Source organism: Budorcas taxicolor, chromosome 1 (assembly GCF_023091745.1).
Source record: "Budorcas taxicolor isolate Tak-1 chromosome 1, Takin1.1, whole genome shotgun sequence".
Classification (NCBI taxonomy): Eukaryota; Metazoa; Chordata; class Mammalia; order Artiodactyla; family Bovidae; genus Budorcas; species Budorcas taxicolor.
Genome location: NC_068910.1, coordinates 63,130,288 through 63,145,649, shown reverse-complemented (window position 1 = coordinate 63,145,649; position 15,362 = coordinate 63,130,288).

The window sequence follows — 15,362 nt, the reverse complement described above, 5'->3', positions numbered from 1 at the left end:
CCTTTCCTGTTTAGAGGGTCTCCTCTTGAAATGTGACAGGAACGCCGGGAACTCTTTCCCGACGAAGGAGGGAAAGGATCCCTCATCTTGAGCTACGAGGGGGAAACGGGGATCCTCTGGATGAGGGCGGGACCCTCGTGTTTCTTCTCGAGTGGAGACAGATATGTCGGGGAACTTCTTGATTTGCCCCAAGGGTGTGAAGGACCCTTTGGAAGTTCCAGAGGTGAGGTGTGATCAGCCTCCAGACGCCTCAGCGCAAATGGGCCTCATCTCGCCTGGAGGGGAGAACCTCCTGGATTTTCTAGAGTTGCGGCAGGTCTTCTCGAGTTACAACGGGGACCTCAGCGACCCGCTCTGGTGGCCTCAGGAAAGGCCAGTCCCCATGCGAGTTCCTCGGGGCCATCTCGGGATTCCTCTCCCGTCGATGCCGGGGACTAAGTCCTTGTGTGGAGTCGGGGCCGGAACCTGAGGGATCCTCTCCCGTGTTGCCATGGATCTTGGGGTGCTTCTGAGTCTCCCCAGGGGAGTCAGGCCTCGTCTCGAGTGGGGGCATGCACGCGCGCTTTCCTCCCGAGCTGCAGCAGTAGTGTCACGCTTCCTGTCACGTGGATCAAGTGATCTGTGGCTTTCCCTCGAGGCTTTCCCACGAGGCTTACCCACAGGGCTGTGCCACGTGCAACCTTGTTGTGAGTCGATCCTCGGCGTGAAAGACGACCCGGTGAAGGGAAAAGAGGTTCCTCTGGAATGGACTGAGACATCTGCGGGACTCTTGGAATGGTGGCACGACCCTGGAGTTCCTCTCTCAGTTCCAGTTCAGAGGGCCTCCTCTTGAGATGCGACGGGAAGGCCGGGAACTCTTTCCCGACGAATCAGGGAAAGGATCCCTCATCTCGAGCTACGAGGCGGAAACCGGGCTCCTCTGAATGTGGGCGGGACCCTCGTGTTTCCTCTCGAGTGGAGACGGGTATGTCGCGGAACTTCTTGATTTGCACCAAGGGTGTGAAGGACCCTTTGGAAGTTCCAGAGGTGAGGTGTGATCAGCCTCGAGACGCCTCAGCGGAAATGGGCCTCATCTCGCCTGGAGGGGAGAACCTCCTGGATTTTCTCGAATTGCGGCAGGTCTTCTCGAGTTACGAGGGGGACCTCAGGGACCCGCTCTGGTGGCCTCAGGAAACGCCAGTCCCCGTGCGAGTTGCTAGGGGCCCACTCGGGATTCCTCTCCCGTCCATGCCGGGGCCTAAGACCTTGTGTGGAGTCGGGGCCGGAACCTGAGGATTCCTCTCCAGTGTTGCCATGGATCTTGGGGTGCTTCTGAGTCTCCCCAGGGGAGTCAGGCCTCGTCTCGAGTGGGGGCATGCACGTGAGATTTCCTCCCGCGCTGCAGCAGTAGTGTCACGCTTCCTGTCACGTGGATCAAGGGATCTGTAGTTTTCCCTCGAAGCTTTCCCACGAGGCTTTCCCACGAGGCTTTCCCAGAGGGCTGTGCCACGTGCCACCTTGGTGTGAGTCGATCCTCGGCGTGAAAGACGAGCCGGTGAAGGGAAAAGAGGTTCCTCTGGAATGGACTGAGACATCTGGGGGACTCTTGGAATGGTGGCACGACCTTGGAGTTCCTCTCGCCGTTCCTGTTGAGAGGGCCTCCTCTTGAGATGCGACGGGAACGCCGGGAAGTCTTTCCCGACGAAACAGGGAAAGGATCCCTCATCTCGAACTACGAGGCGGAAACGGGGCTCCTCTGGATGTGGGCTGGACCCACGTGATTCCCCTCGAGTGGAGACGGGTATGTCGGGGAAGTTCTTGATTTGCACCAAGGGTGTGAAGGAGCCTATAGAAGTTCCAGAGGTGAGGTGTGATCAGCCTCGAGACGCCTCAGCGGAAATGAGCCTCATCTCGTCTGGAGGGGAGAACCTCCTGGATTTTCTCGAGTTGCAGCAGGTCTTCTCGAGTTACAACGGGGACCTCAGGTGCCCGCTCTGGCGGCCTCAGGAAAAGCCAGTACCCATGCGAGTTGGTAGGGGCCATCTCGGGATTCCTCTGCCGTCCATACCGGGGCCTAAGACCTTGTGTGGAGTCGGGGCCGGAACCTGAGGGCTCCTCTCCAGTGTTGCCATGGATCTTGGGGTGCTTCTGAGTCTCCCCAGGGGAGTCAGGCCTCGTCTCGAGTGTGGGCATGCACGTGCGCTTTCCTCCCGAGCTGCAACAGTAGTGTCACGCTTCCTGTCACGTGGATCAAGGGATCTGTGTTTTTCCCTCGAGGCTTTCCCTTTAAGCTTTCCCACGAGGCTTTCCCACAGGGCTGTGCCACGTTCCACCTTGTTGTGAGTCTATCCTCGGCGTGAAAGACGAGCCGGAGAAGGGAAAAGAGATTCCTCTGGAATGGACTGAGAAATCAGAGGGACTCTTGGAATGGTGGCACGAAACTGGAGTTACTCTCACCTTTCCTGTTTAGAGGGTCTCCTCTTGAAATGTGACAGGAACGCCGGGAACTCTTTCCCGACGAAGGAGGGAAAGGATCCCTCATCTTGAGCTACGAGGGGGAAACGGGGATCCTCTGGATGAGGGCGGGACCCTCGTGTTTCTTCTCGAGTGGAGACAGATATGTCGGGGAACTTCTTGATTTGCCCCAAGGGTGTGAAGGACCCTTTGGAAGTTCCAGAGGTGAGGTGTGATCAGCCTCCAGACGCCTCAGCGCAAATGGGCCTCATCTCGCCTGGAGGGGAGAACCTCCTGGATTTTCTCGAGTTGCGGCAGGTCTTCTCGAGTTACAACGGGGACCTCAGCGACCCGCTCTGGTGGCCTCAGGAAAGGCCAGTCCCCATGCGAGTTCCTCGGGGCCATCTCGGGATTCCTCTCCCGTCGATGCCGGGGACTAAGTCCTTGTGTGGAGTCGGGGCCGGAACCTGAGGGATCCTCTCCCGTGTTGCCATGGATCTTGGGGTGCTTCTGAGTCTCCCCAGGGGAGTCAGGCCTCGTCTCGAGTGGGGGCATGCACGCGCGCTTTCCTCCCGAGCTGCAGCAGTAGTGTCACGCTTCCTGTCACGTGGATCAAGTGATCTGTGGCTTTCCCTCGAGGCTTTCCCACGAGGCTTACCCACAGGGCTGTGCCACGTGCAACCTTGTTGTGAGTCGATCCTCGGCGTGAAAGACGACCCGGTGAAGGGAAAAGAGGTTCCTCTGGAATGGACTGAGACATCTGCGGGACTCTTGGAATGGTGGCACGACCCTGGAGTTCCTCTCTCAGTTCCAGTTCAGAGGGCCTCCTCTTGAGATGCGACGGGAAGGCCGGGAACTCTTTCCCGACGAATCAGGGAAAGGATCCCTCATCTCGAGCTACGAGGCGGAAACCGGGCTCCTCTGAATGTGGGCGGGACCCTCGTGTTTCCTCTCGAGTGGAGACGGGTATGTCGCGGAACTTCTTGATTTGCACCAAGGGTGTGAAGGACCCTTTGGAAGTTCCAGAGGTGAGGTGTGATCAGCCTCGAGACGCCTCAGCGGAAATGGGCCTCATCTCGCCTGGAGGGGAGAACCTCCTGGATTTTCTCGAATTGCGGCAGGTCTTCTCGAGTTACGAGGGGGACCTCAGGGACCCGCTCTGGTGGCCTCAGGAAACGCCAGTCCCCGTGCGAGTTGCTAGGGGCCCACTCGGGATTCCTCTCCCGTCCATGCCGGGGCCTAAGACCTTGTGTGGAGTCGGGGCCGGAACCTGAGGATTCCTCTCCAGTGTTGCCATGGATCTTGGGGTGCTTCTGAGTCTCCCCAGGGGAGTCAGGCCTCGTCTCGAGTGGGGGCATGCACGTGAGATTTCCTCCCGCGCTGCAGCAGTAGTGTCACGCTTCCTGTCACGTGGATCAAGGGATCTGTAGTTTTCCCTCGAAGCTTTCCCACGAGGCTTTCCCACGAGGCTTTCCCAGAGGGCTGTGCCACGTGCCACCTTGGTGTGAGTCGATCCTCGGCGTGAAAGACGAGCCGGTGAAGGGAAAAGAGGTTCCTCTGGAATGGACTGAGACATCTGGGGGACTCTTGGAATGGTGGCACGACCTTGGAGTTCCTCTCGCCGTTCCTGTTGAGAGGGCCTCCTCTTGAGATGCGACGGGAACGCCGGGAAGTCTTTCCCGACGAAACAGGGAAAGGATCCCTCATCTCGAACTACGAGGCGGAAACGGGGCTCCTCTGGATGTGGGCTGGACCCACGTGATTCCCCTCGAGTGGAGACGGGTATGTCGGGGAAGTTCTTGATTTGCACCAAGGGTGTGAAGGAGCCTATAGAAGTTCCAGAGGTGAGGTGTGATCAGCCTCGAGACGCCTCAGCGGAAATGAGCCTCATCTCGTCTGGAGGGGAGAACCTCCTGGATTTTCTCGAGTTGCAGCAGGTCTTCTCGAGTTACAACGGGGACCTCAGGGACCCGCTCTGGTGGCCTCAGGAAAGGCCAGTCCCCATGCTAGTTGCTAGGGTCCATGTCGGGATTCCTCTCCCGTCCATGCCAGGGCCTAAGACCTTGTGTGGAGTCGGGGCCGGAACCTGAGGTATCCTCTCCAGAGTTGCCATGGAATTTGGGGTGCTTCTGAGTCTCCCCAGGGGAGTCAGGCCTCGTCTCGAGTGTAGGCATGCACGTGCGCTTTCCTCCCGAGCTGCAGCAGTAGTGTCATGCTTCCTGTCACGTGGATCAAGGGATCTGTGGCTTTCCCTCGAGGCTTTCCCACGAGGCTTTCCCCCAGGGGTGTGCCACGTGCCACCTTGGTGTGAGTCGATCCTCGGCGTGAAATACGAGCCGGTGAAGGGATAAGAGGTTCCTCTGAAATGGACTGAGACATGTGGGGGACTCTTGGAATGGTGGCACGACCCTGGAGTTCCTCTCGCCGTTCCTGTTGAGAGGGCCTACTTTTGAGATTGGACGGGAACGCCGGGAACTCTTTCCGACGAAGCAGGAAAGGATCCCACATCACAAGCTACGAGGCGGAAACGGGGCTCCTCTGGATATGGGCTGGACCCTCGTGATTCCTCTCGAGTGGAGACGGGTATGTTGGGGATCTTCTTGATTTACAGCAAGGGTGTGAAAGACCCTTTCGAAGTTCCAGAGGTGAGGTGTGATCAGCCTCAAGACGCCTCAGCGGAAATGGGCCTCATCTCGCCTGTACGGGAAAACCTCATGGATTTTCTCGAATTGCGGCAGGTTTTCTCGAGTTATGACGGGGACCTCAGGGACCCGCTCTGGTGGCCTCAGGAAAGGCCAGTCCCCATGCGAGTTGCTAGGGGCCATCTCGGGATTCCTCTCCCGTCCATGCCGGGGCCTAAGACCTTGTGTGGAGTCGGGGCCGGAACCTGAGGAATCCTCTCCAGTGTTGCCATGGATCTTGGCGTGCTTCTGATCCTCCCCACGGGAGTCAGGCCTCGTCTCCAGAGGGGGCATGCACGTGCGCTTTCCTCCCGAGCTGCAGCAGTAGTGTCATGCTTCCTGTCAGGTGGATCAAGTGGTCTGTGGCTTTCCATCGAGGCTGTCCCTCCAGGATTTCCCACAGGGCTGTGCCACGTGCCACCTGGGTGTGAGTCGATCCTCGGCGTGAAAGACGAGCCGGGGAAGGGAAAAGAGGTTAATCTGGAATGGACTGAGACATCTGGGGGAGACTTGGAATGGTGGCAAGACCCTGGAGTTCCTCTCGCCGTACCTGTTCAGAGTGCCTCCTCTTGAGATGTGACGGGAACGCTGGGAACTCTTTCCCGAAGAAGCAGGGAAAGGATCCCTCATCTCGAGCTACGAGGCGGAAACGGGGCTCCTCTGGATGTGGGCGGGACCCTCGTCTTTCCTCTCGAGTGGAGACGGGTATGTCGGGGAAATTCTTGATTTGCCCCAAGGGTGTGAAGGACCCTTTCGAAGTTCCAGAGGTGAGGTGTGATCAGCCTCGAGACGCCTCAGCGGAAATGGGCCTCATCTCGCCTGGAGGGGAGAACCTCCTGGATTTTCTCGAGTGGCGGCAGGTCTTCTCGAGATACGACGTGGACCTCAGGGACCGGCTCTGGTGGCCTCAGGAAGGCCAGTCCCCATGCGAGTTGCTAGGGGCCATCTCGGGATTCCTCTCCCGTCGATGGCGGGGCCTAAGACCTTGTGTGGAGTCGGGGCCGGAACCTGAGGTTTCCTCTCCAGTGTTGCCATGGAATTTGGGGTGCTTCTGAGTCTCCCCAGGTGAGTCAGGCCTCGTCTCGAGTGTGGGCATGCACTTGTGCTTTCCTCTCGAGCTGCAGCAGTAGTGTCACGCTTCCTGTCACGTGGATCAAGGGATCTGTGGCTTTCCCTCGAGGCTTTGCCACGAGGCTTACCCACATGGCTGTGCCACGTGCCACCTTGGTGTGAGTCGATCCTCGGTGTGAAAGACGAGCCGGTCAGGGGAAAAGAGGTTCCTCTGTAATGGACTGAGACATCTGGGGGACTCTTGGAATGGTGGCACGACCCTGGAGTTCGTCTCACCGTTCCTGTTGAGATGGCCTCCTCTTGAGATTCGACGGGAAGGCCGGGAACTCTTTCCCGACGGAGCAGGGAAAGGATCCCTCATCTCCAGCTATGAGCCGGAAACGGTCCTCCTCTGGATGTGGGCGGGACCCTCGTGTTTCCTCTCGAGTGGAGATGGGTATGTCGGGGAACTTCTTGATTTGCACCAAGGGTGTGAAGGACTCTTTCGAAGTTCGAGAGGTGAGGTGTCATCAGGCTCGAGTCCCCTCAGCGGAAATGGGCCTCATCTCGCATGGAGCGGAGAACCTCCTGGATTTTCTCGAGTTGCGGCAGGTCTTCTCGAGTTACGACGGGGACCACAGGGACCCGCTCTGGTGGCCTCAGGAAAGGCCTGTCCCCATGCGAGTTGCTAGGGGCCATCTCGGGATTCCTCTCCCGTCCATGCCAGGGCCTAAGACCTTGTGTGGAGTCGGGGCCGGAACCTGAGGATTCCTCTCCAGTGTTGCCATGGAATTTGGGGTGCTTCTGAGTCTCCCCAGGGGAGTCAGGCCTCGTCTCGAGTGGGGGCATGCACATGCACTTTCCTCCCGAGTTGCAGCAGTAGTGTCACGCTTCCTGTCACGTGGATCAAGGGATCTGTGGCTTTCCCTTGAGGCTTTCCCTGGAGGCTTTCCCTCGAGGCTTTCCCACGAGGCTTTCCCCCAGGGCTGTGCCACGTGCCACCTGGGTGTGACTCGATCCTCGGCGTGAAAGACGAGCCGGGGAAGGGCAAAGAGGCTCCTCTGGAATGGACTGAGACATCTGGGGGATTCTTGGAATGGTGGCACGACCCTGGAGTTCCTCTCGCCGTTCCTGTTGAGAGGGCCTCCTCTTGAGATGCGACAGGAACACCGGGAACTCTTTCCCGAGGAAGCAGGGAAAGGATCTCTCATCTCGATTTACGAGGCGGAAACGGGGCTCCTCTGAATATGGGCGGCACCCTCGTGTTTCCTCTCGAGTGGAGACGGGTATGTTGGGGATCTTCTTGATTTACACCAAGGGTGTGAAAGACCCTTTCGACGTTCCAGAGGTGAGGTGTGATCAGCCTCAAGACCCCTCAGGGGAAATGGGCCTCATCTCGCCTGGAGGGGAGAACCTCCTGGATTTTCTCGAGTTGCGGCAGGTCTTCTCGAGTTACGACGGGGACCTCAGGGACCCGCTCTGGTGGCCTCAGGAAAGGCCAGTCCCCATGCGAGTTGCTAGGGGCCATCTCGGGATTCCTCTCCTGTCCATGCCGGGGCCTAAGACCTTGTGTGGAGTCGGGGCCGGAACCTGAGGATTCCTCTCCAGTGTTGCCATGGATCTTCGGGTGGTCTGAGCCTCCCCAGGGGAGTCAGGCCTCGTCTCGAGAGGGGGCATGCACGTGCGCTTTCCTCCCGAGCTGCAGCAGCAGTGTCACGCTTCCTGTCAGGTGGATCAAGGGATCTGTGGCTTTCCATCGAGGCTGTCCCTCCAGGATTTCCCACAGGGCTGTGCCACGTGCCACCTTGGTGTGAGTCGATCCTCGGCATGAAAGACGAGCCGGTGAAGAGAAAAGAGGTTCCTCTGGAATGGACTGAGACATCCGCGGGACTCTTGGAATGGTGGCACGACCCTGGAGTTCCTCTCGCCGTTTCTGTTGAGAGGGCCTCCTCCTGAGATGCGACAGGAACGCCAGGAACTCTTTCCCGACGAAGCAGGGAAAGGATCTCTCATTTCGAGCTACGAGGCGGAAACGGGGCTCCTCTGGATATGGGCGGCACCCTCGTGTTTCCTCTCGAGTGGAGACGGGTATGTCGGGGAACTTCTTGATTTGCACCAAGGGTGAGAATGACCCTTTCGAAGTTCCAGAGGTGAGGTGTGATCAGCCTCGATACGCCTCAGTGGAAATGGGCCTCATCACTCCTGGAGGGGAGAACCTCCTGGATTTTCTCGTGTTGCGGCAGGTCTTCTCGAGTTACGACGGGGACCTCAGGGACCCGCTCTGGTGGCCTCAGGAAAGGCCAGTCCCCATGCGAGTTGCTAGGGGCCATCTCGGGATTCCTCTCCCGTCCATGCCGGGGCCTAAGACCTTGTGTGGAGTCGGGGCCGGAACCTGAGGATTCCTCTCCAGTGTTGCCATGGATCTTGGGGTTCTTCTGAGTCTCCCCAGGGGAGTCAGGCCTCCTCTCGAGTGGGGGCATGCACGTGGGCTTTCCTCCCGAGCTTCAGCAGTAGTTTCACGCTTCCTGTCACGTGGATCAAGGGATCTGTGGCTTTCCCTTGAGGCTTTCCCTGGAGGCTTTCCCTCGAGGCTTTCCCACGAGGCTTTCAACCAGGGCTGTGCCACGTGCCACCTGGGTGTGAGTCGATCCTCGGCGTGAAAGTCGAGCCGGTGAAGGGAAAATAGGTTCCTCTGGAATGGACTGAGACATCTGGGGGAGTCTTGGAATGGTGGCACCACCCTGGAGTTCCTCTCGCCGTTCCTGTTGAGAGGGCCTCCTCTTGAGATGCGACAGGAACGCCGGGAACTCTTTCCCGAGGAAGCAGGGAAAGGATCTCTCATCTCGAGCTACGATGAGGAAACGGGGCTCCTCTGGATATGGGCGGCACCCTCATGTTTCCTCTCGAGTGGAGACGGGTATGTTGGGGATCTTCTTGATTTACACCAAGGGTGTGAAAGACCCTTTCGAAGTTCCAGAGGTGAGGTGTGATCAGCCTCAAGACCCCTCAGCGGAAATGGGCCTCATCTCGCCTGGAGGGGAGAACCTCCTGGATTTTCTCGAGTTGTGGCAGGTCTTCTCGAGTTACGACGGGGACCTCAGGGACCCGCTCTGGTGGCCTCAGGAAAGGCCAGTCCCCATGCGAGTTGCTAGGGGCCATCTCGGGATTCCTCTCCTGTCCATGCCGGGGCCTAAGACCTTGGGTGGAGTCGGGGCCGGAACCTGAGGATTCCTCTCCAGTGTTGCCATGGATCTTCGGGTGCTTCTGAGCCTCCCCAGGGGAGTCAGGCCTCGTCTCGAGAGGGGGCACGCACGTGCGCTTTCCTCCCGAGCTGCAGCAGCAGTGTCACGCTTCCTGTCACGTGGATCAAGGGATCTGTGGCTTTCCCTTGAGGCTTTCCCTGGAGGCTTTCCCTCGAGGCTTTCCCACGAGGCTTTCCGCCAGGGCTGTGCCACGTGCCACCTGGGTGTGAGTCGATCCTCGGCGTGAAAGACGAGCCGGTGAAGGGAAAAGAGGTTCCTCTGGAATGGACTGAGACATCTGGGGGATTCTTGGAATGGTGGCACGACCCTGGAGTTCCTAGCGCCGTTCCTGTTGAGAGGGCCTCCTCTTGAGATGCGACAGGAACGCCGGGAACTCTTTCCCGAGGAAGCAGGGAAAGGATTCCTCATCTCGAGCTACGAGGCGGAAACGGGGCTCCTCTGGATATGGGCGGCACCCTCGTGTTTCCTCTCAAGTGGAGACGGGTATGTTGGGGATCTTCTTGATTTACACCAAGGGTGTGAAAGACCCTTTCAAAGTTGCAGAGGTGAGGTGTGATCAGCCTCAAGACACCTCAGCGGAAATGGGCCTCATCTCGCCTGGAGGGCAGAACCTCCTGGATTTTCTCGAGTTGCGGCAGGTCTTCTCGAGTTACGACGGGACCTCAGGGACCCGATCTGGTGGCCTCATTAAAGGCCAGTCCCCATTCGAGTTGCTAGGGGCCATCTCGGGATTCCTCTCCCGTCCATGCCGGGGCCTAAGACCTTGTGTGGAGTCGGGGCCGGAAGCTGAGGATTCCTCTCCAGTGTTGCCATGGATCTTGGGGTGCTTCTGAGCCTCCCCAGGGGAGTCAGGCCTCGTCTCGAGAGGGGGCATGCACGTGCGCTTTCCTCCCGAGATGTAGCAGCAGTGTCACGCTTCCTGTCGGGTGGATCAAGGGGTCTGTGGCTTTCCATTGAGGCTGTCCCTCCCGGATTTCCCAGAGGGCTGTGCCTGGTGCCACCTTGGTGTGAGTCGATCCTCGGCGTGAAAGACGAGCCGGTGAAGGGAAAAGACGTTCCTCTGGAATGGACTGAGACATCTGGGGGAGTCTTGGAATGGTGGCACCACCCTGGAGTTCCTCTCGCCGTTCCTGTTCAGAGTGCCTCCTCTTGAGATGCGACGGGAACGCTGGGAACTCTTTCCCGACGAAGCAGGTAAAGGATCGCTCATCTCGAGCTACGAGGCGGAAACGGGGCTCCTCTGGATGTGGGCGGGACCCTCGTGTTTCCTCTCGAGTGGAGACGGGTATGTCGGGGAACTTCTTGATTTGCACCAAGGGTGAGAATGACCCTTTCGAAGTTCCAGAGGTGAGGTGTGATCAGCCTAGATACGCCTCAGTGGAAATGGGCCTCATCACTCCTGGAGGGGAGAACCTCCTGGATTTTCTCGTGTTGCGGCAGGTCTTCTCGAGTTACGACGGGGACCTCAGGGACCCGCTCTGGTGGCCTCAGGAAAGGCCAGTCCCCATGCGAGTTGCTAGGGGCCATCTCGGGATTCCTCTCCCGTCCATGCCGGGGCCTAAGACCTTGTGTGGAGTCGGGGCCGGAACCTGAGGATTCCTCTCCAGTGTTGCCATGGATCTTGGGGTTCTTCTGAGTCTCCCCAGGAGAGTCAGGCCTCCTCTCGAGTGGGGGCATGCACGTGGGCTTTCCTCCCGAGCTTCAGCAGTAGTGTCACGCTTCCTGTCACGTGGATCAAGGGATCTGTGGCTTTCCCTTGAGGCTTTCCCTGGAGGCTTTCCCTCGAGGCTTTCCCACGAGGCTTTCAACCAGGGCTGTGCCACGTGCCACCTGGGTGTGAGTCGATCCTCGGCGTGAAAGTCGAGCCGGTGAAGGGAAAAGAGGTTCCTCTGGAATGGACTGAGACATCTGGGGGATTCTTTGCACGTTGGCACCACCCTGGAGTTCCTCTCGTCGTTCCTGTTGAGAGGGCCTCCTCTTGAGATGCGACGGGAACGCCGGGAACTCCTTTCCGACGAAGCAGGGAAAGGATCCCTCATCTCGAGTTACGAGGCGGAAACGGGGCTCCTCTGGATGTCGGGGCACCCTCTTGTTTCCTCTCGAGTGGAGTCGGGTATGTCGGGGAACTTCTTGATTTGCACCAAGGGTGAGAATGACCCTTTCGAAGTTCCAGAGGTGAGGTGTGATCAGCCTCGATATGCCTCAGTGGAAATGGGCCTCATCACTCCTGGAGGGGAGAACCTCCTGGATATTCTCGAGTTGTGGCAGGTCTTCTCGCGTTACGACGGGGACCTCAGGGACCCGCTCTGGTGGCCTCAGGAAGGCCAGTACCCATGTGAATTGCTAGGGGCCCTCTCGGGATTCCTCTCCCGTCGATGCCAGGGCCTAAGACCTTGTGTGGAGTCGGGGCCAAAACCTGAGGATTCCTCGCCAGTGTTGCCATGGATCTTGGGGTGCTTCTGAGTCTCCCCAGGGGAGTCAGGCCTCGTCTCGAGTGGCGGCATGCACGTGCGCTTTCCTCCCGAGCTGTAGCAGTAGTGTCACGCTTCCTGTCACGTGGATCAAGGGTTCTGTTGCTTTCCCTGGAGGCTTTCCCACGAGGCTTACCCACATGGCTGTGCCACGTGCCACCTTGGTGTGAGTCGATCCTCGGCGTGAAAGGCGAGCTGGTGAAGGGAGAAGAGGATCCTCTGGAATGGACTGAGACATCTGGGGGACTCTTGGAATGGTGGCACGACCCTGGAGTTCCTCTCGCCGTTCCTGTTGAGAGGGCCTCCTCTTGAGATGCGACGGGAACGCCGGGAACTCTTTCCCGACGAAGCAGGGAAAGGATCCCTCATCTCGAGCTACGAGGACGAAACAGGGCTCCTCTGGATGTGGGTGGCACCCTCGTGTTTCCTCTCGAGTGGAGACGTGTATGTCGGGGTACTTGTTGATTTGCACCAAGGGTGTGAAGGAGCCTATAGAAGTTCCAGAGGTGAGGTGTGATCAGCCTCGAGATGACTCAGCGGAAATGGGCCTCATCTCCCCTGGAGGGGAGAACCTCCTGGATTTTCTCGAGATGCGGCAGGTCTTCTCGAGTTACGACGGGGACCTCAGCGACCCGCTCTGGTGGCCTCAGGAAAGGCCAGTCCCCATGCGAGTTGCTAGGGGCCATCTCGGGATTCCTCTCCCGTCCATGCCGCGGCCTAAGACCTTGTGTGGAGTCGGGGTCGGAACATTAGGTTTCCTCTCCAGTGTTGCCATGGATCTTGGGGTTCTTCTGAGTCTCCCCAGGGGAGTCAGGCCTCGTCTCGAGTGTGGGCATGCACGTGCGCTTTCCTCCCGAGCTGCAACAGTAGTGTCACGCTTCCTGTCACGTGGATCAAGGGATCTGTGTTTTTCCCTCGAGGCTTTCCCTTTAAGCTTTCCCACGAGGCTTTCCCACAGGGCTGTGCCACGTTCCACCTTGTTGTGAGTCTATCCTCGGCGTGAAAGACGAGCCGGAGAAGGGAAAAGAGATTCCTCTGGAATGGACTGAGAAATCAGAGGGACTCTTGGAATGGTGGCACGAAACTGGAGTTACTCTCACCTTTCCTGTTTAGAGGGTCTCCTCTTGAAATGTGACAGGAACGCCGGGAACTCTTTCCCGACGAAGGAGGGAAAGGATCCCTCATCTTGAGCTACGAGGGGGAAACGGGGATCCTCTGGATGAGGGCGGGACCCTCGTGTTTCTTCTCGAGTGGAGACAGATATGTCGGGGAACTTCTTGATTTGCCCCAAGGGTGTGAAGGACCCTTTGGAAGTTCCAGAGGTGAGGTGTGATCAGCCTCCAGACGCCTCAGCGCAAATGGGCCTCATCTCGCCTGGAGGGGAGAACCTCCTGGATTTTCTCGAGTTGCGGCAGGTCTTCTCGAGTTACAACGGGGACCTCAGCGACCCGCTCTGGTGGCCTCAGGAAAGGCCAGTCCCCATGCGAGTTCCTCGGGGCCATCTCGGGATTCCTCTCCCGTCGATGCCGGGGACTAAGTCCTTGTGTGGAGTCGGGGCCGGAACCTGAGGGATCCTCTCCCGTGTTGCCATGGATCTTGGGGTGCTTCTGAGTCTCCCCAGGGGAGTCAGGCCTCGTCTCGAGTGGGGGCATGCACGCGCGCTTTCCTCCCGAGCTGCAGCAGTAGTGTCACGCTTCCTGTCACGTGGATCAAGTGATCTGTGGCTTTCCCTCGAGGCTTTCCCACGAGGCTTACCCACAGGGCTGTGCCACGTGCAACCTTGTTGTGAGTCGATCCTCGGCGTGAAAGACGAGCCGGTGAAGGGAAAAGAGGTTCCTCTGGAATGGACTGAGACATCTGCGGGACTCTTGGAATGGTGGCACGACCCTGGAGTTCCTCTCTCAGTTCCAGTTCAGAGGGCCTCCTCTTGAGATGCGACGGGAAGGCCGGGAACTCTTTCCCGACGAATCAGGGAAAGGATCCCTCATCTCGAGCTACGAGGCGGAAACGGGGCTCCTCTGGATGTGGGCGGGACCCTCGTCTTTCCTCTCGAGTGGAGACGGGTATGTCGGGGAAATTCTTGATTTGCCCCAAGGGTGTGAAGGACCCTTTCGAAGTTCCAGAGGTGAGGTGTGATCAGCCTCGAGACGCCTCAGCGGAAATGGGCCTCATCTCGCCTGGAGGGGAGAACCTCCTGGATTTTCTCGAGTGGCGGCAGGTCTTCTCGAGATACGACGTGGACCTCAGGGACCGGCTCTGGTGGACTCAGGAAGGCCAGTCCCCATGAGGGTTGCTAGGGGCCATCTCGGGATTCCTCTCCCGTCGATGGCGGGGCCTAAGACCTTGTGTGGAGTCGGGGCCGGAACCTGAGGTTTCCTCTCCAGTGTTGCCATGGAATTTGGGGTGCTTCTGAGTCTCCCCAGGTGAGTCAGGCCTCGTCTCGAGTGTGGGCATGCACTTGTGCTTTCCTCTCGAGCTGCAGCAGTAGTGTCACGCTTCCTGTCACGTGGATCAAGGGATCTGTGGCTTTCCCTCGAGGCTTTGCCACGAGGCTTACCCACATGGCTGTGCCACGTGCCACCTTGGTGTGAGTCGATCCTCGGTGTGAAAGACGAGCCGGTCAGGGGAAAAGAGGTTCCTCTGTAATGGACTGAGACATCTGGGGGACTCTTGGAATGGTGGCACGACCCTGGAGTTCGTCTCACCGTTCCTGTTGAGATGGCCTCCTCTTGAGATTCGACGGGAAGGCCGGGAACTCTTTCCCGACGGAGCAGGGAAAGGATCCCTCATCTCCAGCTATGAGCCGGAAACGGTCCTCCTCTGGATGTGGGCGGGACCCTCGTGTTTCCTCTCGAGTGGAGATGGGTATGTCGGGGAACTTCTTGATTTGCACCAAGGGTGTGAAGGACTCTTTCGAAGTTCGAGAGGTGAGGTGTCATCAGGCTCGAGTCCCCTCAGCGGAAATGGGCCTCATCTCGCATGGAGCGGAGAACCTCCTGGATTTTCTCGAGTTGCGGCAGGTCTTCTCGAGTTACGACGGGGACCACAGGGACCCGCTCTGGTGGCCTCAGGAAAGGCCTGTCCCCATGCGAGTTGCTAGGGGCCATCTCGGGATTCCTCTCCCGTCCATGCCAGGGCCTAAGACCTTGTGTGGAGTCGGGGCCAGAACCTGAGGATTCCTCTCCAGTGTTGCCATGGAATTTGGGGTGCTTCTGAGTCTCCCCAGGGGAGTCAGGCCTCGTCTCGAGTGGGGGCATGCACATGCACTTTCCTCCCGAGTTGCAGCAGTAGTGTCACGCTTCCTGTCACGTGGATCAAGGGATCTGTGGCTTTCCCTTGAGGCTTTCCCTGAAGGCTTTCCCTCGAGGCTTTCCCACGAGGCTTTCCCCCAGGGCTGTGCCACGTACCACCTGGGTGTGACTCGATCCTCGGCGTGAAAGACGAGCCGGGGAAGGGCAAAGAGG